Genomic DNA, 25,580 nt, shown 5'->3' with positions numbered 1-25,580 from the left:
TACCTCAAAGTTGTTTTAATTTGCATTCCTCTGATCAATAATGATTTAGAGCATTTTTTCATATGGCAATAGATAGCTTTGACTTCTTCATCAGAAAACTGCCTATTCATATCTTTTGACCATTTCTCAATTGGGGAATGATGTGGATTTTTATAAATTTGATTTAGTTCCCAATATATTTTAGAAATTAGGCCTTTATCAGAAATGCTGGCTGCAAAAATTGTTTCCCAGTTTTCTCCCTCCCTTCTAATTTTGGCTGCATTGCTTCTATTTGTAAAAGATTTTCATCCTTTCTAGATCATATGAAGGCATAATTCCTTGGCTTTTGCCTCAATAGGCTAATAACTCTTCCCACTGCTCAGAAACAAATTGATAATCTCACCTCTTGTTACTTTTTTTTTTTTACTCCTTGGCCTTTACCTTTAAATGAATTCTTATAAATGTGCTTGGATCACTGGATATTTTCCTCTTTAGAGTTATTTGACTATTTGTCCAAGGCTCAAATTAAAAGTCACTGAGTCAGAAATAGGTGATCCTCCTAAATTTGAAGCAGAATTGTACAATAGAAAGACCACTACCATCTCTGGAATTTTATTATGGGAGTTCCAAACCTGCCTCCAAAGCTTAATAATCTATATGACATAGGGCAAATTACATACTACTGTGCCTCAGTTTCTTGATCAATAAAAAAGGGGATTAGACTAGGTCACCTCTGAGGAAACTTTTAGTTCTATATCTATGAACCTTTGACTAGACAGCCCATAAGTTTTAATTAATAGTAAAAATAGGAGCTGGCAATTCTTTAGTACTTTAAAGTTTTACCTGTTTTCTCTTTTCATATTAAAAAAAAACTATATGAGGTTTATGCTATTATTATCGCAACTTTATGCACACAGCTACTTAACAGATAAAATAGGATTTGTACTCTGGACTTCCTAACTGCAAGTGTGGAATCATTTAGCTGTCCTTCTAGCTCTACAGTTATAATTCTATGGCTAGCTATGTGCAACATGAGGCCTCTATTTTTCTCATTTTTAAAGTACCTGCTAGCTCTAAATATATGATCATATGAATATTTAAAAGCTTGTTGGTCTTTGCATTTTTCTTTTATAATTCCATTTATAATTTATATTTGAGTCCATGAACTTCAATGTTCTATTGAATGGGGTGGGGGGATATCAGAAATTAGGAAATAAAGTTTCATTCATGTTATTGTTCTGTTTGTGTTATTATTTTTACATATCACTGTACTTGTTTTAGTTATTCATATATGGTTTTAATAAAATTATTATTTTATTATCTGTAGAAATTTTGATAGGCAAAGGGCAAAGGTTAGGGGATGTGCAGATTTTCTTTATCATAAATGTATGGTGTGGATGGAGGCAGTTGGAGAAAACCCAATATTAGGTTCAATTTAGCAGGTTTACCAACTCAAATCCATGCGACTGCTTTAGCCTTGGCAATGTTCATCTTGTTGTATGATCAGAGGCTTCTGAACAAAGGATTCTCCTCCCTAACTCATGGAATTCTGCTGATCTTTTCAGAAATACAAATCAAAGTGAAAAATGGACTGCCACCATGTATTACTCTCAAGGGGGCAGAAACAGATCAGGGAGATCAGCAAAATTGTCTTCTAGAAGGAGTGGGTAGAAATTAAATTAGTTGGACTTCTTGCATTTTTATAAAATATTTCTCCTATATCAAAGTTTAAATCGTCAATGAAACCCACACATGTCCAATATAAATGCTGGGCATGTAATTGGTGAATCCACAGAATCTGATGACCTCTCCTAGATAAGTCCATACAAATCAAAAAATAATCCATAGCAATTTGCTGCTTACTTGTTCCCTCTATTATTTGTATTCAGATATTACAAATACTAAAGATTATAAATTACAAGGAGACTTTGTGTCCTGGGGTTATTCAAAGTAGAAAAAAATAGTTAAACCATGCTGGACCCACAAAAACATAATACTCATATATATGATTATATAGCCCTCTATTGCTTATAAAAATCAGGGGTAGATAGTAAAAAAAGGTCTGGATTTGAAGTAAGAGGGCCTGGGATTCAGACTGTGCTGAACCTATCACTTGCTATCTCTGCACACACACACACACAAACAATATTTATATGTCCTTCATGATACTGTGTTCTTCATAGATCCAATCATCTTAATTTTTATTTGTCTATTCTCTAATGCCTACTTAATTGAGAACATATTTATTATCTACTGGGGATTTTCCTCTCTTCTATCAGTCTAAGGGAAGATAGAACATACTGACATAGTGAAGAGGCAAGACAAAAGTGAGAAGGAATATGAAGAGGCAAGAAGTATCTACAAGTTGTATTTGTTTAGATGGGCCTTTTGACTAGCATAAAGAAGTACAACTATTTTTTGGTGTTCCAATGGTGTCAAGCCTCTGCTAATTAAAGAGTATATATATCTAGATAAGGAATACCATATAACACAAGAAAAAAAATAGGAAATTTAAAGAAATACACCCCCCCGCCCTTGATGAGTATATATTCTATTGGAACAGAGCAAACATTTACATAATCTACACATATACAAAGTAACTAAGAGGAATTTGAAAGCACTAGTTAGGTAATCATGATTTTAGAATATATAAGTCATTTTAGAAATGAGGAACTGATTTCAATTAGGTAAAGTGACTTGCCTAACATCACATTTGTAATAAATAGTAATAGCAGGATTCAGACAAAGGAACTCAAGCTTCAGAACCTGAGATAATGATGTACTATGCTGATGTAGTAGGAAAAACTTTTTGTAGAAGTCTGGCTTTGAGATGAGTTTTGAAGGAAAAACGGAATTCGAAATGGTAGAGATGAGGAGAAGTACATTTTTTGGAATGGGAGAAGTGCTAGCCAGTATAAAGGTATGGAGAAGAAAGATAAAGTGTTGTGTATGAGGAACATCAAGACAGACTGAAGAGTGTGAGAAGGGAAATAATGTATAAAAATGTAAAAAAAAAAAAAAGAGATAGGTTTGAGTCTTGTGCAACTTTATCCACCAAAAGAGATGTTTATTTTTTATCCTAAAGATAATAGGGAATTTTTTATATGTATTGACCACAGGAGTCTTATAGTAAGACCTGTTCCTTAGAAAAATCATACTGGGACCTGAGGGGAAGATGACTAAGAGATATGAGATACTTGAGTATTTTTGTTGTTGTTTAGCAGTAGTATCCTACTCCCTGTGACTCCATTTAGAGTTTCTTGACAAAGATAGTGGAGCAGTTTGCCATGTCCTTCTCCAGGTCATTTTACATATGAGGAGCTGAGGCAAACAGTTTTAAGTAACTTACCCAGGGTCACAAAACTAGTAAATGTCTGAGGCCAGATTTGAATTCAGAAAGATGAGTCTTCCTGACTCCAGGCTGCCATTCTATTCAATATCCCACCTACCTGCCTATGCTTGAGGAAGAATGACCATTTAACAGACTCTTGCAATAGCCTAGGACAGAGGTCTTGAAGGTCGGAGCCAATGTGGTAATTGTGTAAGTAAAGAGAGGAGGTTGGATGAGAGGTGTTGTGGACATAAGACTTAAAAAATTCTTAAATTAGTTATGTCCATGCTAACCCTATTGCTGATGAACAAAAAGGGAGTCAAAATTAATGAGCCCATCAGATTCTCTAAAATCTTCTTGGATTTAGAAATAGGATTCCCAATGTCAATCTTGCTTAAGTGAAGTTCTCCATTAGACAGTACCACTGATATTTCTGGATAAGATAACTGGGATCTCTCAAATCATTAGGTGATTCTGTGCTTTTTCAATTTACCATACCTCTGGCTATCAATTTGGTAGACCTTACCTATTTATTCACAGAAGTGTGAATTCCCAATGGGATCCAGAGCCATTGTCTACAGTGTTCTTGGTAGGGATGACTTACCAACATTGTGTACTATAAGGTCTCAGTCAATGTAGGAAGATCCTTGCCTCCCTATAACTTGGATTCTGCTCAGTAGCACTATTATACATAAATGGAACTCCATAAATATTTTCTGCATGAAAGACTATTGAATACTTAAACGGCGCAGGAACCATCATTTTTATTTAACGCAGGGCAGGTTAGCAATAAACACAAGTAGACAATAAATACTTGTTGATTGACTGAACTGATTTAATTTATATCTATCTGTAGTGTCAAACAGTGTTACAGAATGGTTGGTAGCTAGGTGAATAAATGTTGTTGAGTATGTGGGTGGAGATTATAAGCATTGCGTATACAATATGTCTTTAACTAGAAAGCCATTTCATATGAATATTTTTGAGCATTTCCCATAGCAGCTATGATATTTCTTTTCATCTACATGCAGAATGGATATGATAGGATATTATAAAGTATTACTGTTGATGTTTTTAAAATGACTTTCTAAAGACAATGTAATGCAAATTACTAACTAACATGAACCACTTTTCCAGTAATAGATAAAAGTAAGTTCTTGCCTGCGGGAAGCAAATTTTTCAACATGTGCTACAGGCAGGATATACCAAAGTCTGTGTATTGCAGAGTTGCTTTAGTAATGCAATCCATTCTTTAGGGAACTTATATAATATTAAATTAATTTACCGGGCCTCAATATGAACATAATGGGTAAAACACAGCAACAAATCTTTCTAACTAGGATCCAAACTGAGGGAAAATGTATTATAATAAAATAAATAAGACAATAGCAAAAACAAGTTCTTAGGCATAAAAATACTCACTTAATAAACATTTATTAAGTGCCTTCTATCAATCCCTGTGTAGGAAATGAAATAAAAACAAAAATGTGAAACAAAATAGATTGGAGTGAGGAGATGTTAGACACAGAACCAATTAAGGGCCTATGAAAATAGTCTAAGTGAGAGGTGATGAGGGCCTGGACTAGGTTAGTGATTGTTTGTTTAGAAGTAAAAAGGATGGGAAAATGTTGTAGAAGTAGTAACAAGATTTATTAACTCATTTTAATTTAGTAAACGCTAAATTCCCACTACAGATAGAGAAGACTGTGGTACATGATATATAATTCCCCACCCTCAAGGAATGAGACACAACACATATAAATTGTTTGTATAATTTATAAATTTGATGAGAGTAACTAAACTGCTTTTTGTAAACTGTTTTCCATGCATTTAAAAATGTTTCATAGGTGTTCTTTCATAATCAAAAGAGCTGTTATATAGTGATTTAAGGTTTGGCCAAGACTTTAAATACACTGTTGTCTTTTATCCTCACAATAAACTTGGGAGATAGGTATTATTATCATCAACCCCATTTTATAGATGGAGAATCTAAGTCAACAAATAGGTTAATATATTAGTGAAGGGTTACAGAGCTAGTTTTCCTGACTCCAGGTTCAACCCTCTATCTACTATGTCAGCTAGGTCCCTCTACTGTCATTACTCACCACCCACTCCCAAATATAAATGCTCCCTTGTAATAAGCAAGTCTATCCTAGAAAAATAGCAGCTACTTACTCTGGTGCTGGTACATTAGAGAATCCACAATCACAAAGCTGATGAAAAGGCAGATGTGGGAAGGGATTACTGCTATCAGCAAACTTGAAAAGAATGATAATGGATAGACTTCTGAGAAGATAAGGAAGAGGACCAAAAAACTAATGTACTCAATTTTGATATCAAAATTGTTCTGAGCCAGTGAACCTGATAAAGAAGAGGATAAAGCTACACCTAATTATCTGATGGCAGATAGTGCAAAGAGGATGGGGTATGGGAGGAAGTACTACTGATTAGCAGACATCAGTAGGAGTAACAGACAGAGAGACAAATAAATTGTCAGAACTTCTATGTTTCTTGAGATAATCCATAGGTTTGGATATAAGTCTACTTCCTTTTTAAACCTTGGACTATAGCAGTAGAAGCCATTGGTACAATGAAAGATTATTCATTTGGGGTTTTTTGGTTTGTTTTGGGTTTTCTTTTTTGTTTGTTTTTTAGTGAGGCAATTGGGGTTAAGTGACTTGCCCAGGGTCACACAGCTAGTAAGTGTTAAGTGTCTGAGGCCGGATTTGAACTCAGGTACTCCTGACTCCAGGGCCGGTGCTTTATCCACTGTGCCACCTGGCTGCCCCTTTTTCATTTGTTTTTAATGGCTAAAATGCCTAAATATATATATGAATCAAATAAATAAATGGAACAAATACCTTCTACCAATGGAAATTGTGTAATTTAGTGGAAGAGACATGAATATCCAGGAAAGGATTTGAAAAGATAAGCTACAGACAGGGAAAAGCACAAACATACTTTATGGCCTTCATTTTTCACCCACTCATGCAGTTACTCCAGGAATTAGTATGCTTTTTTTTTAACTCAGGAAGACCATTTTTGGTGTTCACACTGAGTAGGTATTGATGAGGTTAGAAGTAACTTGTCATCTGTAGGTGCTGAACAGTCTTCCTCCAATGAACCCAGAGGCCTCCTGACAAGACAAAGGAAACCGAATTCTGAGAAAGGAAAATGATGTGCAGAGTTTGCCCTGGAAACAGAGGAAGGTCTTTGACTTTGACTTCTGCAATTACTTCCAGTAGAGCAAGGACTTGCTTGCTACTGCTGTTCACATCTCAGTCCAGTAATACTGTAACCAAGGTAAAACACATTGCCAGGTGAAAAGACGCATCCAGCAGCCTATACTCTATCTGGATCATTTAAAAATGTCTCCCTCAGGCAAACATTTTGGGCAACAAAAGTGCAATTGACTGCCTCAAGTTTTCACAACCTAAAAGCCAACAGTAAAGGAAAATTCTACATCAGAAAGCAACTGTACTGATAATAAAAGACATAGAATTAGAGCTTTTAGGGATGTTATGCAGTAAGTTAACCATCCCTGTTTTGTTAAAGCTAGAAATATAACCCAATTACTTCAGACTAATCAGAATAAAAGTGAGGTGTGAATCACAAAAAGGATGAAATTCCATGAATAAAAAAAACTGGAATGCAGAGAAAGACAATGTATGTAAAATTATAGATAGAGGAGACAAGTGCCCAGAATCCTTCACGCAAAAAATAATTCTGAAAGAAGAAAGAGTAACTGAAGAATTATAGGAGTGATGTTTTAAGAGGCTGGATGCCTCCACTATCTCACCCCAGTCTAACATTTTCCCCAACTTTCTTTCTCACCATTTTCCTAATGGAACCCTCTGATTTAGAATTTGTGTTTTAGTTAATGACACTTACAAATTCACCATTAGCATTTTCACCTCTTTGCATTTGCTTCTGCTTTTACTTTCCTCTTAAAAGCTTCTATTGAGATTTTTTCCTAAAGCCTCAGTTGTGAGAATAAGAGATAACTAGATGGCATACTGGATAGAACACTGGGCCTAGAGTCAGGAGGACCTAAGATCAAATTCTGTTTCAGACAATTACTAGCTACATGACTCTGAGTCATTTAACCTTGGTCTGCTTGCATGTTCCTCAACTTTTCCTCAAAATGGGGCAAACAGTAGTCTCTTCCTCCCAAGGTTACTGTGAGAATCAAATATTTGTAAAGTGTCTAGCTCAGTGCCTGACATGCAAAAATATACTTAATAAATGGGTTTTTTCCCTACTGAAATTATATTTTATTGAGTTATCTGTGTACATATTGTTTCCATACAACAGAATGTAAACTCCTGATAGTTATTATTTCCAATTTTGTATTTATATCTTTATGGTCAGCAGTAGTATAATTGGCACAGAGTATTCTATACTATAGTACTATAATATTCTACCTACCATATTAGTAGGTAATTAATAAATGATTTTTAAATTTAATGACATCTCTATTGGAGCACACAGTGTTTTACTTCTTATGTGAATTCATTATATTTCTTTCCTATGCTAATTGCTATATAATATTTGTTTTTGTTTTGTTTTTTTTGTTGTTGTTGCTTTTATTTTTATTTTTTTACAGGGCAATGACGGTTAAGTGACTTGCCCAAGATTACACAGCTAGTAAGTTTCAAGTGTCTGAGGCCAGATTTGAACTCAGGTCCTACTGGATCCAAGGCCGGTGCTTTATCTACTGCGCCACCTAGCTGCCCCCATTTGCTATATAATACTGTGGCATCTCTAGTGTGGATATCTCATACTTTCCAGCAATCTGGAGGAGTAAAGAGAAGTACAGCTAGAAAAATGAACCAGATAAGCTTCAGATGCTCTATTCATACCTGAATAGGAGAAGAAAACATTTTTTTTTAAAAAAAGAGTATTTTCCAAAGAGCATTTTTTCATATTGGAATAGATCGCTTTGATTTCATCATAAGAAAGCTGCCTGTTCATATCCTGTGACCATTTCCCAATTGGAGAATGACTAGGATTCTTATAAATTTGATTTAATTCTTGATATATTTTAGAAACAAGGCCTTTATCAGAAGTACTGACCATAAAAATTGTTTCCCAGCTTTCCGCCTCCCTTCTAATTTTGGATGCATTGCTTCTATTTGTACAAAAGTCTTTTTAATTTAATTTAATCAAAATCATCCATTTTGCATTTCATAATATTCTCTATCTCTTGCTTGGTCATAAACTGTTCTCCTTTCCAGAGATCTAAAAGGTAAACTATTACTTCCTTTGCTGTTTTACCTATGTTATCACCTCATGTCTAAATCATGTACCCATTTTGACCTTATTTTAGTATAAGATGTAAGATGTTGGTCTATGCCTAATTTCTGCTATACTATCTTCCAGTTTTCTAAGTAGTTTTTGTCAAATACTGAATTCCTATGTCAGTAGCTGGGGTCTTTGGGTTTATCAAACAGTATATTACTAAAGTCATTTACTACTGTGTCTCCTGTGCCTAGCCTATTCCATTGATCCTCCAATCTATTTCTTATCCAGTACCGGATAGTTTGGTGACTGCCACTTTATATTAGAGCTTCAGATTTGGTACAGCTAACCCACATTCCTGTGCATTTTTTTTTTCATTATTTCCCTTGATAGTCTTGACCATTTTTTTTCCAGATGAATTTTGTTATTATTTTTTCTAGCTCTATAAAATAATTTTTTGGTAGTCTGATTAGTATGGCACTGAATAAGTAATTCGTTTAGGTAGAATTGTCATTTTTATTATATTAGCTGAGCCTATCCATGATCAATTGATATTTTTCTAAATATTTAGATCTGATTTGCCTTTTGTAAAAAGTGTTTTTTAGGGGCGGAGCCAAGATGGCAGAGAGGAAGCTGCCTGAGCTCTCCTTCTGTTCCCGCAAAACGAACATTAAATCAAGCCTCTGGACGGATTCTGAAACTACAGAACCTGCAAAGAGACAGAGAGACACAGTCTTCCAACCAGAGACAATTTAGAAGACTTCAGGAAAAGGTCGGTCTGACTCGGGCAAAAGGGAGGCCCAGCGCAGGGCAGCAACCCAGCTCCGAGGGGGTCGGGGCAAGTCAGCAGGAGCTGCAGGCCACAGCCAGACAACTGAGGCTCCTGGAACCTGGTTCAAAAATCTGGTGGCCAAGAAGGACAGTGGAAAAACCTACCTGCACCAGCCGAGAGGGCCACGAACGGGTAAGGCGGGATCAGATGAACGGGTCTGGCACCTGGCTGGCCCAGTGCAATCAGACAGGAAGTGCAGGGTGGGAGATCTCCACACACCATAAAGGCCTCAGAGTAAAAGCCCGGTCACACAGCACCTATACCCCTGCACAAGAAGCCCAAAACAGGGACCCTGGTGCCCCCAGAGCAGACCTCAACTTAAAGAATAAATAAATAAGCTGCAATAATGAGTAAGAAGCAAAAAAGAGCCCTCTCCATTGAGAGCTTCTGTATCAATAGGGAAGAAGCCAACACAAACTCAGATGAGGACAATAGCCTCAAATTGGCTACATCTGAAGCCTCACAAGGGAAGGTGAATTGGTCGCAAGAACAAAAAGCCTTCCTGGAAGAGCTCAAAAAGGATTTTAAAAATCAATTGCAAGAGGTAGAAGAAAAAATGGGGAGAGAAATGAAAGCAAAACAAGAAAACTATGAAAAAAGAATCAGCAGCTTGGAAAAGGAAGCTGAAGAAAAAAATACCTTAAAAAATTCACTTAGCCAAATGGAAAAAAAGGTGCATAATATCACTGAAGAAAACAATGCCTTAAAAATTAAAGTGGGGGGGGCAGCTAGATGGCACAGTGGATAGAGCACCAGCCCTGGAGTCAGGAGTACCTGAGTTCAAATCCAGCCTCAGACACTTAACACTCACTAGCTGTGTGACCCTGGGCAAGTCACTTAACCCCAATTGCCTCACTAAAAAACAAACAAAAAAAAACAAAACAAACAAAAAAAAAATTAAAGTAGGACAGTTGGAAGATAAGGAATCCATGAGACACCAGGAATCAGTCAAGCAGAATAAAAAAAATGAAAAAATAGAAGAAAATGTGAAATACCTCATTGGAAAGACAACTGATCTGGAAAACAGATCGAGGAGAGACAATTTGAGAATCATTGGACTGCCTGAAAGCCATGACCAGAAAAAGTATCTAGACACCATATTCCAGGAAATTATTAAGGAGAACTGCCCTGATATCATAGAATCAGAGGATAAAATCATCATTGAAAGAATCCACTGATCACCTCCTGAAAGAGACCCCAAAAGGAAAACTCCAAGGAATATTGTAGCCAAATTCCAGAATTATCAGGTGAAGGAGAAAATACTCCAAGAAGCCAGAAAGAAGCAATTTAAATATCATGGAGCCACAGTCAGGATTGCTCAGGACCTGGCAGCTTCAACATTAAAGGACTACAAGGCTTGGAATATGATATTCCGGAAAGCAAAGGAGCTTGGATTGCAGCCGAGAATCTATTACCCAGCAAAAATGTGCATTTTCTTTCAGGGGAAAAGATGGACATTTAATGACATTGGGGACTTTCAATCTTTCCTGGTGAAAAGACAAGAACTGAATAGAAAATTTGATCTCAACATACAAGACTCAAGAGAAGTTTAAGAAGGTAAACAGAGGGGGAAAAAAAAAGTTACCCTATTAGGTTAAACTGTTTATATCCATACACAGGAAGATAATACTCATAACTCTTAAGAACTGTAAATGTATTTGGGCAGAGAGAAGGACTTTATATAGAGGGTATAAATATAAATTGTCTTTGATGTGATGATACAAAAGAATTAAGGGGTTAAAAAGGGAGTCTATGGGGAGGAGAGGAAAGGGGAGGTGGAATGGGATGAATTAGATCATATGAAGAGGTGGAAAAAAAAACCTATTACAAGAGAGGGAAAGAAAGGAGGGGGGAACATTGTTTCAACCCTATTCTCATTAGATTTGACTCAAAGAGGGAATAACATATACGTTCATTGGGATAAAGAAACTTAATTCATTCTTTAGGGAAACAAAAGGGGAAGGGAAAGGGGGGGACTGATAGAAGGGAGGACAAAAGCAAGGGAGAAAAGGGTAAAGAAAAGAGAGGGGGGTAATAAAAAGGGAGGGCAGATTGAGGGAGGCAGGGGTAAGAAGAAAAATGTCAGTGAGGAGGAATAGGGTGAAAGAAGGGGGGAAAAGTACAAAGGGGGTAAATAGAATGGAGGGGAATAGACAGTCAGTAATAATAACTGTGAATGTGAATGGGATGAACTCTGCTATAAAACGGAAGCGAATTGCAGAGTGGATTAAAAACCAGAACCCTACAATATGCTGTTTACAAGAAACACATTTGAAGCAGAGAGATACACACAGAGTAAAGGTAAAAGGCTGGAGCAGAATATATTATGCCTCAGCTAAAGTAAAAAAGGCAGGGGTAGCAATCCTTATCTCAGACAAAGTGCAGGCAAAAATAGATCTCATTAAAATAGATAAGGAAGGAAATTACATCTTACTTAAAGGTACTATAGATAATGAAGTAATATCAATATTAAATATGTATGCTCCAAGTGGTATAGCATCCAAGTTCTTAGAGGAGAAGTTAAATGAATTACAAGAGGAATTAGACAGTAATACTATACTAGTGGGGGATCTGAATCTCCCCCTCTCAGAATTAGATAAATCTAGCCAAAAAATAAATAAGAAAGAAGTGAAAGAGGTGAATAGATTACTAGAAAAGTTAAACATGATAGATGTCTGGAGAAAATTGAATGGGGATAGAAAGGAATATAACTTTTTCTCAGCAGTACATGGCACATTTTCAAAAATTGACCATGTATTAGGGCACAAAAACATCATAGTCAAATGTAGAAAGGCAGAAATAGTAAATGCTTCCTTCTCAGATCATGATGCAATAAAAATTACATGTAAGAAAGAGCCAGGGAAAAGTAGAATGAAAATCAATTGGAAACTAAATAATTTCATTCTAAAGAATGAATGGGCCAAACAAGAAATCATAGAAACAATCAATAACTTTATCCAAGAGAATGACAAAAATGAGACAACATATCAAAATCTACTGGATGCAGCCAAAGCATTGCTTAGGGGAAAATGTATAGCTCTAAATGCTTACATGAATAAGAAAGAGAAAGAGGAGATTAATGAATTGGGCATGCAACTTAAAAAGCTAGAAAAAGAACAAATTAGAAATCCCCAATTAGACACTAAATTAGAGATCCTGAATATTAAAGGAGAAATTAATAAGATTGAAAGCAAAAATACTATAGAATTAATCAATAAAACTAAGAGCTGGTTTTATGAAAAAACCAATAAAATAGATAAAATATTGGTTAATTTGATTTAAAACAAAGAAAGAAGAAAACCAAATTACCAGTATCAAAAATGAAAAGGGTGATGTTACCACCAATGAAGTGGAAATTAAAGCAATAATTAGGAAATATTTTGCCCAACTGTATGCCAATAAATTTGACAATCTAAATGAAATGGATGAATATTTACAAAAATGCAAACTGCCCAGGTTAACTAAAGAAGAAATAAAATCCTTAAATAAACTCATATTAGAAAAAGAAATTGAACAAGCTAATAATGAACTCCCTAAGAAAAAATGCCCAGGGCCAGATGGGTTTATGGGTGAATTTTACCAAACATTTAAAGAACAATTAATTCCAATATTATAAAAATTATTTGGAAAAATAGGTGAAGAAGGAGTTCTACCAAATTCGTTTTATGACACAAATATGGTGGTGATACCAAAACCAGGCAAAGCAAAAACAGAGAAAGAAAATTATAGACCAATTTCCCTAATGAATATTGATGCTAAAATCTTAAATAAGATATTAGCAAGGAGATTAAAGCAAATGATCACCAGGATAATACACTATGACCAGGTGGGATTTATACCAGGAAGGCAGGGCTGGTTCAACATTAGGAAAACTATTAACATAATCAACCACATCAATAAGAAAACCAACCAAAATCATATGATTATCTCAATAGATGCAGAGAAAGCTTTTGACAAAGTACAGCACCCATTCCTAATAAAAACACTAGAGAGTTTAGGAATAGGGGGAGCTTTCCTTAGAATAATAAACAGTATCTACCTAAAGCCATCAGCAAGTATTATATGCAATGGAGATAAATTAGAGGCCTTCCCAGTAAGATCAGGGGTGAAACAGGGATGTCCATTACCACCCCTATTATTTAATATCGTCCTAGAAATGTTAGCTTTAGCAATCAGAGAAGAGAAAGGAATTAAAGGAATTAGAATAGGCAAGGAGGAAACAAAACTATCACTCTTTGCAGATGATATGATGGTATACTTAAGGAATCCGCGAGAATCAACTCAAAAATTACTTGACACAATTAACAACTTTAGGAAAGTAGCAGGATATAAAATAAATCCACATAAATCATCAGCATTTCTATACATGACCAACAAAGCCCAGCAGCAAGAGATAGAAAGAGAAATTCCATTTAAAGTAACGGTAGATAATATAAAATACTTGGGAGTCTACTTGCCAAGACAAACCCAGGAACTCTATGAACACAACTACCAAACACTCTTCACACAAATCAAATCAGATCTAAATAATTGGAAAGATATCAATTGCTCATGGATAGGCAGAGCTAATATAGTAAAAATGACAATACTGCCTAAATTAATTGACTTATTCAGTGCCATACCAATCAGACTACCTAAAAATTATTTTATACAGCTTTAAAAAATAATAACAAAATTCATCTGGAAGAACAAAAAATCAAGAATATCCAGGGAAATAATGAAAAAAAATTCACAGGAAGGTGGGTTAGTGGTACCAAACCTGGAGCTTTACTATAAAGCGGCAGTCATCAAAACTATCTGGTACTGGCTAAAAAATAGAGTGGAGGATCAATGGAATAGGCTAGGCTCAGGAAATGCAGTAGTAAATGACACTAGTAATGTAGTGTTTGATAAACCCAGAGACTCCAGCTTCTGGGATAGGAACTCAGTATTTGACAAAAACTGCTGGGAAAACTGGAAGATAGTATGGCAGAAATTAGGCATAGACCAACATCTTACACCTTATACTAAAATAAGGTCAAAATGGATACATGATTTAGACATAAGAGGTGATACCATAGGTAAATTAGGAGAGAAAGGAATAGTGTACCTATCAGATCTTTGGAAAGGAGAACAGTTTTTGACCAAACAAGAGATAGAGTATATTATAAAATGCAAAATGGATGATTTTGATTTTATTAAATTAAAAATTTTTTGTACAAACAGAAGCAATGCATCCAAAATTGGAAGGGAGGCAGAAAACTGGGAAACAATTTTTGAGGCCAGTGCTTCTGATAAAGGCCTCATCTCTAAAATATATAGGGAATTAAATCAAATTTATAAGAATCCAAGTCATTCCCCAATTGAGAAATGGTCAAAGGAGATGAACAGGCAGTTTTCTGATGAAGAAACCAAAGCTATCTATTTCCATATGAAAAAATGCTCTAAATCTCTAATGATTAGAGAGATGCAAATTAAAACAACTCTGAGGTACCACCTGACACCTATCAAATTGGCTAAAATGACAAAAAAGGAAGATAATAAATGTTGGAGAGTCTGTGGGAAAATTGGAACACTAATGCATTGTTGGTGGAGCTGTGAGCTGATCCAACCATTCTGGAGAGCAATTTGGAATTATGCCCAAAGGGTGATAAAGCTATGCATACCCTTTGACCCAGCAATTCCACTTTTAGGTCTTTTGCCCAAGGAAATCATGGAAGGGGGAATGGGACCCACATGTACAAAAATATTTATAGCTGCTATTTACGTGGTAGCAAGGAATTGGAAGTTGAGGGGGTGCCCATCAATTGGGGAATGGCTGGACAAGTTGTGGTATATGAATACAATGGAATACTATTGTGCTGTAAGAAATGATGAGCAGGAAGAGTTCAGAGAAACCTGGAGGGTCTTACGTGAGCTGATGATGAGTGAGATGAGCAGAACCAGAAGAACATTGTACACAGTATCATCAACATTGAGTGTTGACCTACTGTGATGGACTATATTCTTCTCACCAATGCAATGGTACAGAAGAGTTCCAGGGAACTCATGATAGAAGAGGATCTCCAAATACAAGAAAAAAAAAAAGAAAGAAAGAACTGTGGAGTATAGATGCTGATTGAACCATATTATTTCTTTTGTTTTGGGTGCTGTTGTTTTTTTTTTCTATTTTGAGGTTTTGCATCACTGCTCTGATTTTTTCTCTTGTAATAGGATTAATGCAGAAATAGGATTAATGTTATTATGTGTATATATATATATATGTGTGTGTGTGTATATATCTATATCTATATGTATATTTATAGAGATATATAGATATAACCTATATCAGATTACCTGCTGTCTAGGGGAGGGGGGAGGGAGAAAAATCTGAAATTGTAAAGCTTGTATAAACAAAAGTTGAGAACTATCTTTACATGTAACGGAAAAAATATAATACCTTATACATTAAAAAAAAAAGTGTTTTGTAATTGTTTTCATAGAGTTCCTGAGTTTGCCTTGGCAAGTAGACTCCCAAGTATTTTATATTCTCTATTCTTACTTTAAATGGAATTTCTCTTTCTATCTCTTGCTGCTTGGCTTTGTTGGTCACGTATAGAAATACTGATGATTTATGTGGATTTATTTTATATCCTGCTACTTTCCTAAAGTTGTTAATTGTGTCAAGTAATTTTTGAGTTGATTCTTTAGGATTCATTAGGAGTAAGTATACCATCATATCATCTGCAAACAGTGATAGTTTTGTTTCCTCCTTGCCTGTTCTAATTCCTCTAATTCCTTATTCTTCTCTGATTGCTAAAGCTAATATTTTTAGTACAATATTAAGTAATAGAGGTGATAATGGGCATCCTTGTTTGACCCCTGATCTTATTGGGAAGGCCTCTAACTTATCTTCATTACATATAATGCTTGCTGATGGTTTTAGGTGATACTGCTTATTATTTTAAGGAAAGCCCCATCTATTCCTAAACTCCCTAGCATTTTTATTAGGAATGGGTGCTGTATTTTGTCAAAAGCTTTCTCTGCATCTATTGAGATAATCATATGATTTTGATTAGTTTTCTTATTGATGTGGTTGATTATGTTAATAGTTTTCCTAATGTTGAACCAGCCCTGCATATCTGGTGTAAATCCTACCTGGTCATAGTTCATTATCCTGGTGATCACTTTCTACAATCTCCTTGCTAAAATCTTATTTAAGATTTTTGCATGAATATTCATTAGGGAAATTGGTCTTTGAATTTTTTTTCTCTCTTTTTGCTCTCCCTGGTTTTGGTATCAACACCATATTTGTGTCATAAAAGGAATTTGGCAGAACTGCTTCTTCACCTATTTTTCTAAATATTTTTTATAATATTGGAATTAATTGTTCTTCAAATGTTTGATAGAATTCACTTGTAAACCCATCTGGCCCTGGAGATTTTTTCTTAGGGAGTTCATTAATAGCATGTTCAATTTATTTTTCTGATATGGGCTTATTTAAGGATTTTTTTTTTCCTCTTTAGTTAATCTGGGCAGTTTGTATTCTTTTAAATATCTATCCATTTCATTTAGAAGGTCAAATTTATTGGCATACAGTTAGGCAAAATAATTCCTAATTATTGCTTTAATTTCCACTTCATTGGTGCTAAAATCACCTCTTTCATTTTTTAGAAACAAACATTTATTTTTTTTTTCCATTTACATGTAAGGGTAGTTTTCAACATTCATTTTCATAAGATTTAGAGTTCCAAATTTTTTTTCCCTCTCTCCCTTTCCTCCCCCCTCCACAAGATTGCAACCAGATTATATATGTACAATCCACAAGTGTTCTTTTTAGCAGTTCTTTCTATGGGGGTGAATAGTAAGCTTCCTCATTAGTTCCTTGGGATTGTCTTGGATCTTTGCATTGCTGAAAGTAGTTAAGTCATTGACATTTGCTCATTGAACAATGCTGCTGTCACTATGCAAAATGTATTCCCAACTGCTCACTTCACTATATATCGAAGTTCATTAGTCTTTCCAAGTTTTTCTGGGATCATTCTGTTTGTCATTTCCTATAGCACATGACCATTCCACCACAATCATATAGCACAGCTTTTTCCATCATTCCTCAGTTGATGGACATTCCCTTGATTCTCAATTCTTAGCCACCACAAAGAGTTGCTATAAATATTTTTTGTACAATTTTTCCCCCTTTTCTCTTTTTCATGATTACTATTGCTAACTGTTTCTGTTCTATCCTATTCCCTTCCCCAATATATTTATCATATTACCCATCTTCTTTCATCCTATCCCTCTTCAAAAGGGATTTGCTTTTGTCTGTCCCCTCCCCCAATCAGTCCTTCCTTCTTTTGCCCCTCTCTCTTTATCCCCTTCCCCCTTTCCTGCTGGGTTAGAGAGACTGCTTCACCCAATTGAGGGTGCAAATTATTCCTTGCTTGAGGCAATTCTAATGATATTGAGGTCTTTGAGCCAATTCTGAGGAGTGTTAGACTCATTTACTGCCCAGATTAAATAGATTACTCCACCCAGTTGGGTGTGTGTGTTAGTCCCTCCTAGAGCCAACTCTGATGAGTTTAAGGTCTTTGAGCCTTTTCTGATGAGTGTAAAATTCATTTACTGCCCTGCTCCTCTTCCATCTCTTCCCCTACTACATAAGCCTTTTCCTATTTCTTTCATGTAGGTTTTCACCTCTGTCCTTCCCCCTCCCCCAGTGCATTCCCCCCCACTCCTCAATTTAACCCTAAGGATGTCATCATGGGGCAGCTAGGTGACACAGAGGACAAAGCACCACCCCTGGACCCAGGGGTATCAGAGCCAAAACCCAGCCTCAGACACAAGACAGTTACCCACTGTACGACCCCAGGTATGTCCCCCAAGTCCAATTTTTTATAGTTCTCTAGGGTCTTGTATTTGAAAGTCAAATTTGCCATTCAGTTATGTCTTTTCATCACAAATATCTAAAAGTCTTCTTTTTCATTGAAGTCCCATTTTTTCCTCTGAAAGATTATGATTATTTTGGCTGGGTAGGTGATTCTTGGTTGTAATCCCATTTCCTTTACCATCTGGAATATCATATGCCATGCCTTCCAGTCCTTTAATGTAGAAGCTGCTAGATCCTGAGGTATCCTGACTGGTGTTCCACACTACTTGAATTCTTTCTTTTTGGCAGCTTGCAATATTTTCTCCTTGACCTGAGAGCTCTGGAATTTGGCTATAATATTCCTAAGAGTTTTCCTTTTGGGATCTCTTTCTGGAAGATCCCAGCTCTTTCCTTGATCATGGTTTTCCGGTAGACCAATAATTTTCAAATTATCTCTCCTGGACCTATTTTTCAGGTCAGCAGTTTTTCCTAGGTGATATTTCACATTGCCCTCTATTTTTGTATTCTTTTGAATTTGCTTTATTGTGTCTTGGTTTCTCATAAAGTCACTGGTTTCCATTTGTTCAATTCTAATTCTTAGGCAATTATTTTCATCAGAGAGATTTTCCATTTGGTTTTTCAAGCTGTTGACATTTTTCTCATGTCTTTCTTGCATCACACTCATTTCTGTTTTCATTTTTTTCCTCTACCTCTCTAACTTTATCTTCAAAGTCCTTTTTGAGCACCTCTATGGCCTAAGACCAATTCATATTTTTCTTGGAAGCTTTAGATATAGGGGCCCTCATTTTGACATCTTCCTCTGAGGGTGCACCTCAGTCTTCCTTGTTACTGAAAAAACTTTCTATGTTCCTCACAGTTTTTGTCTGCTCATCTTTCCTTTCTTTTACTAGACTTTTAGCTCCTTAAAGTGGGGCACTGTTTCCAGGCTGCAGTATCCCAAGCTTAAGAAGTGCCAGGTGGTATGAATTAAGGAGGATCAGGTTCTTCACTCGCCTGGCCTGTTCCCTGGTCCTAGATGACCCCAGACCAACTTGCTAATCAACCAGCTTTGTGTGTTGTGGTTGTTAGCTCAGAAGTGACTGTGCTTCTCCCTGACCTGGGCCAGGGCTACTCAAGCCTGCCTCCTGATTCCCAGCAGGGGTGAAAAACCCAAGTTCTGCCTCAGCACCAGCATAGGCCCTGTAGTCTCCCCTCTGCCCAGGGCTCAGTCCTCTCACCAGACTGTGAGCTTAGTTACAGATGACACTGGTGCTTCAGCTGATTCAGAGGCTCTGGGGGTCTCCTTCTCTTGAGGCCTTCCTGGGACTGGATCTGTGTCAGGGTGACTGTGGGGTTGGGCTTGACTCCTGTATCAGCACAGAAACTCCCTCCTTCTGACTTTCTAAGCCATTCTTGGTTAGAAGATGATTTCACTACATTTTTCTGTGAGTTTTGCTGCTCCAGGCATTTTCCTATGGCATTATTTGGATGTTTTTTGGAGTGATTGTGTCATGAGTTCAAGAGCTCACTTTCTTTCCTTCCCTCTTTCATTTTTGATACTTGTTATTTGGTTTTCTTCTTTATTATTTTTATTTAAGTCAAATTCTATAGTTTTCTTGCTTTCAATTTTATTAATTTCTCCTTTAATTCTCAGGATTTCTAATTTAGTATTTAATTATGGATTTCTAATTTGTTCTTTTTTCTAGCTTTTTAAGTTGCATGCCCAATTCATTGATCTCCTCTTTCTCTTTTTTATTGATGTAAGCAGTTAGAGCTATAACATTTCCCCTAAGCACTGCTTTGGCTGCATCTCATAGATTTTGGTATGTTGTCTCATTATTGTCATTCTCTTGGATAAAGTTATTGATTGTTTCTATGATTTATAGCATTCATTTTTACAAAATTTTAAGTTCCAAATTTTTCTCCCTCCTTCCCTCCCCTCCGCTCTTCCTAAAATGGTAGATAATTTGATCTAAGTTATACAACTGCATTCAGAGTCCATCAATTCTTTAAGTGAATGTGGATAGCATTTTTCCCTTCTCATTTCTGTGTACTTGTCTTGGATCATTGTATTGCTTAGAAGAGCTGAATCATTCATAGATGATCATCACCCAATGTTGCTGATACTTTGTACAATGTTTTCTTTGTTCTGTTCGTTTCTTTTTGCAACAATTCATACAATTATTCCAGTTGTTTTTTTTCTGAAATCTCCTACTTCATCATTTCTTATTGTATAATAATATTCTGTTATATCCATAAGACAGAGTTTCTTTAGGCATTCTCCAATTGATGGGAATCCCCTCAATTTCTAATTCTTTGCTACCATAAAAACATCTATATATAATTTTGTGCATGTGGGTATTTCCCCTTTTTTCTGATCTCTTTCGGATACAGACCTAGTAGTGCTATTGCTTGTTTAAAATGTATGCAGTTTGGTTGCCAAATTAGTTCCAAATTGCTTTCCAGAATGGCTGGATCAGTTCACAAATCCACCAAAAGTGTTTTATTGTCCCAATTTTCCCATGTACTCTCCAACATTTATCATTTTCCTCTTTTTGATATTAGCCAATATGATGGGTGTGATATTGTACCACAGAATTGTTTTAATTTGCATTTTAATCAAAAGTGATTTAGAGCACTTCTTCATATGCCTGTAGATAATTTTGATTTCCTTACCTTCATCTGCCTGTTAATATCCTTTAATCATTATCAATTGAGGAATGGCTTGTATTCTTATAAATTCAGTTCACCCTAGATATTGAGAAATTCGGTCTGTATCAGAAACACTTGCTGTAAAGATTGTTTCCCAGCTTCCTTCTTTCCTCCTAACTAAGATTTCATTGGTTTTGTTTGTGCAAAAGTTTTTGTTTACTTTAATATAATAAAAATTATCTATTTTACATTTCATAATGCTTTCTATGTCTTCTTTGCCCATGACCTGAAACTCAATTGATTTCTCCTCTAAGAATTTGGATGCTATAGCATTTATGATGCATCCATGTTAAGTATTAATGTTCCTTCTTTTTCTTTGGTACCTTTTAGCAAGCTGTACATGGTGACCCAAAAGTCACAAAGGTGTCTGATGCTTTAATGACTTTTTGAAAATCATTTTTTTTTTACTTTTCCTGAATTATGAGATTTTTATTTTAACACATAATGTAAACTCACTTCCTATATATACTGTATGTGATGTTATGTTACTATAAATTAAAAACAAAAAATAAAGGATTTTATTAAATATTTGTGACTCCCCCCATCCTGTACTTTCTTTATCTCTTTTATTTCTTCCCATAACTCACTAATGTGATGAAAAAATAGGGTTTAGCAGATACTCAAGTACCCACCTGGAGATTAATATAGACTGATTGAATCAAGTGAGAGTGATTGACTGCTGATTAGCCTACTTCAAGTTAACTGGATTGTAATCACACCTGGCTAGCCCTTAAGAAGATATTGTTCTCAGAAGCTAGATTGTGAACTCAACTTGAAAATACCTTCAAAACCAATGGATTTGGATGACACCAACCAATCAACTTGAAGCAGTTTGTAAAGACTGCTTCTGTTCCAGACCTATAAAAAGCTTCCACAATCAGCTTGCTGAGAGCTCCTGATTAAAGCAGGCTCCTGGAGGAGGACTTGAGGAAGAACTCAACCAGGCTGGAACTCTAGGCTAGATAGGCTTTTCCTAACTTTCTGAACTCTTTGTGAATACCTGTATGCTTTAATAAATGTTTAATGCCCAAAGACTGGTGTTGAAGTTTCTAATTTAAGGTGACCACAATATAGATTTTAAACATCACACTTAACTTCTCTAAGAATTCAGATGATGCATAAAAGTTTAGTATTGATATTACTTCACTGTCTATGGTACCTTTTGGGAATATATAGTTTCCTTCCTTATCTCTTTTAATTAGGTAAAGTTTTGCTTTTGCTTTTTCTGAGATAAGGATTGCTACCCCTGCTTTTTTTTTTTTTTACTTCAGCTGAAGCATAATATATTCTGCTCCAGCCTTTTACCTTTACTCTGTGTGTATTTCTCTGCTTCAGATGTGTTCCTTATAAACAAGATATTGTAAGACTGTTTTTTAATCTACTCTGCTATCTGCTTCCTTTTTATAGGAGTTTATCATTCACATTTACAGTTATGATTACTAACTTTGTATTTCCCTGTATCTATTTTTCCCCTTCTTTGTACTTTTCTCTTTCCTTTCCCCTTTTCCCTTTTCATTAGAGTTTTGTTTCTGGCCAGCTTAGTCTACCCTGCCTTCTATCCACCCCACTTCCTTTTTTGTCCTTTCCCCTCCCCCTCCTAATTTTATCCTCCCATCTATCAGCACCCTTCCCTTTTCTTTCCCATTTCCCCTTTTTCTTCCCTATAGGGTAAGATAAAATTCTATACCCAATTGAGTGTGCATGTTATTCTCTCTTTGAATCAAATCAGAATAAATGCTCTCCCCTCCCTACTTTCCCTCTATTATAATAGGTCTTTTGTACCTCTTCATGTGTTGTGATTCACCCAATTCTGCCTTCTCTTTCATCTTCTCCCAGTATAATCCTTTTTGTTTCCTCTTAAGTTTTTGTTTTGCTTTTTTTAATATCATCACATCAGAATCCACTTATACCCATGCCTTCTGTTCGTGTACAGTCCTCCTCTCAGCCTTAATAAAGATGCAATTCTCAAAAGTTACAAGTATGAAAACATTTTAATATTATTGAATAATATAATTTTCCCCCTTTTTACCTATTCATATGTCTCTTGATTCTTGTATTTATAGATTTAATTTTCTGTTCAATTCTGGACTTTACATCAGGAAAGTTTTAAAGCCTCCTATTTCATTAGATGTCCATCTTTCCTCCTGAAAGTTATGTTTAATTTTTCTGTATAGTATATTCTTGGTTGTAATCCTTTGTAACTTTGGTTACAACTTTGGTTGTAACTTCCTTTGCCTTCTGGAATATCATATTCCAGATCCAGATCCAAGCCCTCTGATCCTTTAATGTTGAAGCTGCAAGATCCTGTATAATTCTTATTGTTGTTCCTTGATATTTTTTTTTTCTTTCTGGCTGCTCATAGTATTTTCTCCTTTATTTGATAATTCTAGAATTAAACTACAATATTCCTTGGTGTTTTCTTTTTGAGGTGATCAGTGAATTCTTTTAATGACTGTTTTTTCCTCTGATTGTAAGGCATTGGAGAAATTCTCCTTAATAATGTCCTGAAATAAAATGCTATCTAGACTCTTTTCTTGATCATGGTACTCAGGTAGTTCCATTATTCTTATATTGTACCTCCTGAATCTGTCTATTGTTTTCCTGAAGAGATATTTTATATTTTCTTCTACATTTATATCCTTTCAATTCTACTTTCCTTCTTCCTGTTGTCTCATTGAGTCATTAGCTTCCATCTGCTCAGTTCTGATTCTTAGGGAATTATTTTCCTTTTCCAATTTTCCAATTGTATTTTTAAGTCATTATTTTATTTTTTAAAGCTTTTAACTTTCTCTTGCATAACTCTCAATGTTTTCCCAATTTTCCTTTTACTTCCCTTATTTGTTTGATAACATCCTTTTTGAGCTCTTGCAGGAGGGCTTTTTAGTCTCAAGACCAATTCTTCTTCCCCTTTAAGGCTTCACATATAGGGGTTTTATTACTGTTGTATTATCTTCTTCTGCATTTATGTTTTGATCCTCCCTGTCACCATAGTAACTGTCAATGGTAAGGGTTCTTTTTTTTTTTTTTTATCCTTTTTTGTGCTTATTAAGGTTGAGTTCTGTACCTGGGGTACAGTGTGCACTGTCTAGAGCTTCTTTTGCTTGGTTCCAGGGGCCCAGTCACCAGGTTTGTGTTCTAACAAGTCACCAGCATTGGGACTGGAAGCCCCACAAATTGCCTGTTGTGCCATCAGCTTGCTAGGTAGGACCTCAACTCCTCAACTGCTGACCTATGCCATGACTAAGAGCCTTTTGCTGGCTCTACCAGACACCCTCTGTGCTGCACTATGCTCCTCTTTTACCTACATGTAACAGAACTCTCCTGAAAATCTTCTAAGAATCTTAAGTCAGAAGATTCTTTCATTTCATTTTTCTGCAGGTTTTACAGCTCCAGAATCTGTTGAGAGGTTTAATTTAATAATGTTTCTGAGGGAAATTTGGGAGAGATCAGGCAGCTTCCTGATTTCCCTAGACCGTCTTGGCAATGCCTCCTGAACTTTATCTCTTTAAATAGGTCTATTTTTGCTTTTATTTAAGATCTGGATGACTTCCCCTTCTTTGTTTGCCTCCAGTTAAAGCATAAAAGATCATTCTCTAGCACTTTACCTTTACTCTGTGTGTCTCTCTGTTGTGTTTTTTATTTTTTAATTTAGAAGTGATTCAGAAGTACAAGTCCAATCATTGCTGGTGTGTGTGTGTGTGTGTGTGTGTGTGTTTCTTTATTTCAAGTAATCTGGTTAATTATAGTGTTCCCTGTCTGATTTATGCAAAAAAAAAAAAAGCTGGTATAATTCAAGTAATATGTAAGGATGAAATTGAAATTTAGCCTCATCTGAAGGTGTGCTTGATTTTTCCTTGAAGGACAGTCTCACTCTAATGCACACTTTCAGAAAGATATAAATCCCAATTTTCTAAGAGATTTCTGGGTGGATAAAAATAGAGTTAGATGATGGACAATGAGAGGTAAGTAGTGAACTTTTAATGGTGAACAGGATACCACCTAGAATGATCAAAGGAAAGTCTTGAATGTTAAAACACTCTTTAATTCCCAGCACACACAGTCTTAGAGAATGCTGAGTGTAATCACTGGGCACTATTATTTCACTGGTTCAGCATATATTTCACCATACTCCTAGGTCACAGAATCTCCTAAATTTTGTGCATTCTGTCAAACTAATGCATATGACTTTTTCAATTTTTTTTTTTTTACTTATTTGGTATGTTTGCTCTTTATCTGATTGTCTTTTTTCTTTTTTTTTATAAACTCTTAGTGAGAGGAAATGCAAAGTCTATCAAGATTAAGTTAACTATTACCCTCTAGGTTTTGGAGAAAATTACTTATTTCCTGGAATGATCAAGGAAAGTAGCTCTTATTTAAATCCCCCAAACTTATATTTCTAGAAGTAAAATATCTAGAATATAATAGATGTTATTGCAGTCAGGCCACGACCTTCTGTATCATCCTGTTCCGAAACAACAAAGAAACTTAGTCTCCCTAGAGATATAGGATAGGATATTCCATATGGCTCTATATATCTCTGTCACATGGGACCTGGATCTGTGTTGCAGAAATAAAAAAGAAAAAATACATATTTTACACCGAGAGAATGTGTGCATTTTTATATATGCTAAAATGCCAAATAGACATCCAGAAGTATCAGA

Source organism: Dromiciops gliroides, chromosome 2, assembly GCF_019393635.1.
Source record: "Dromiciops gliroides isolate mDroGli1 chromosome 2, mDroGli1.pri, whole genome shotgun sequence".
Taxonomy (NCBI): Eukaryota; Metazoa; Chordata; class Mammalia; order Microbiotheria; family Microbiotheriidae; genus Dromiciops; species Dromiciops gliroides.
This window is presented reverse-complemented; position numbering follows the sequence as displayed.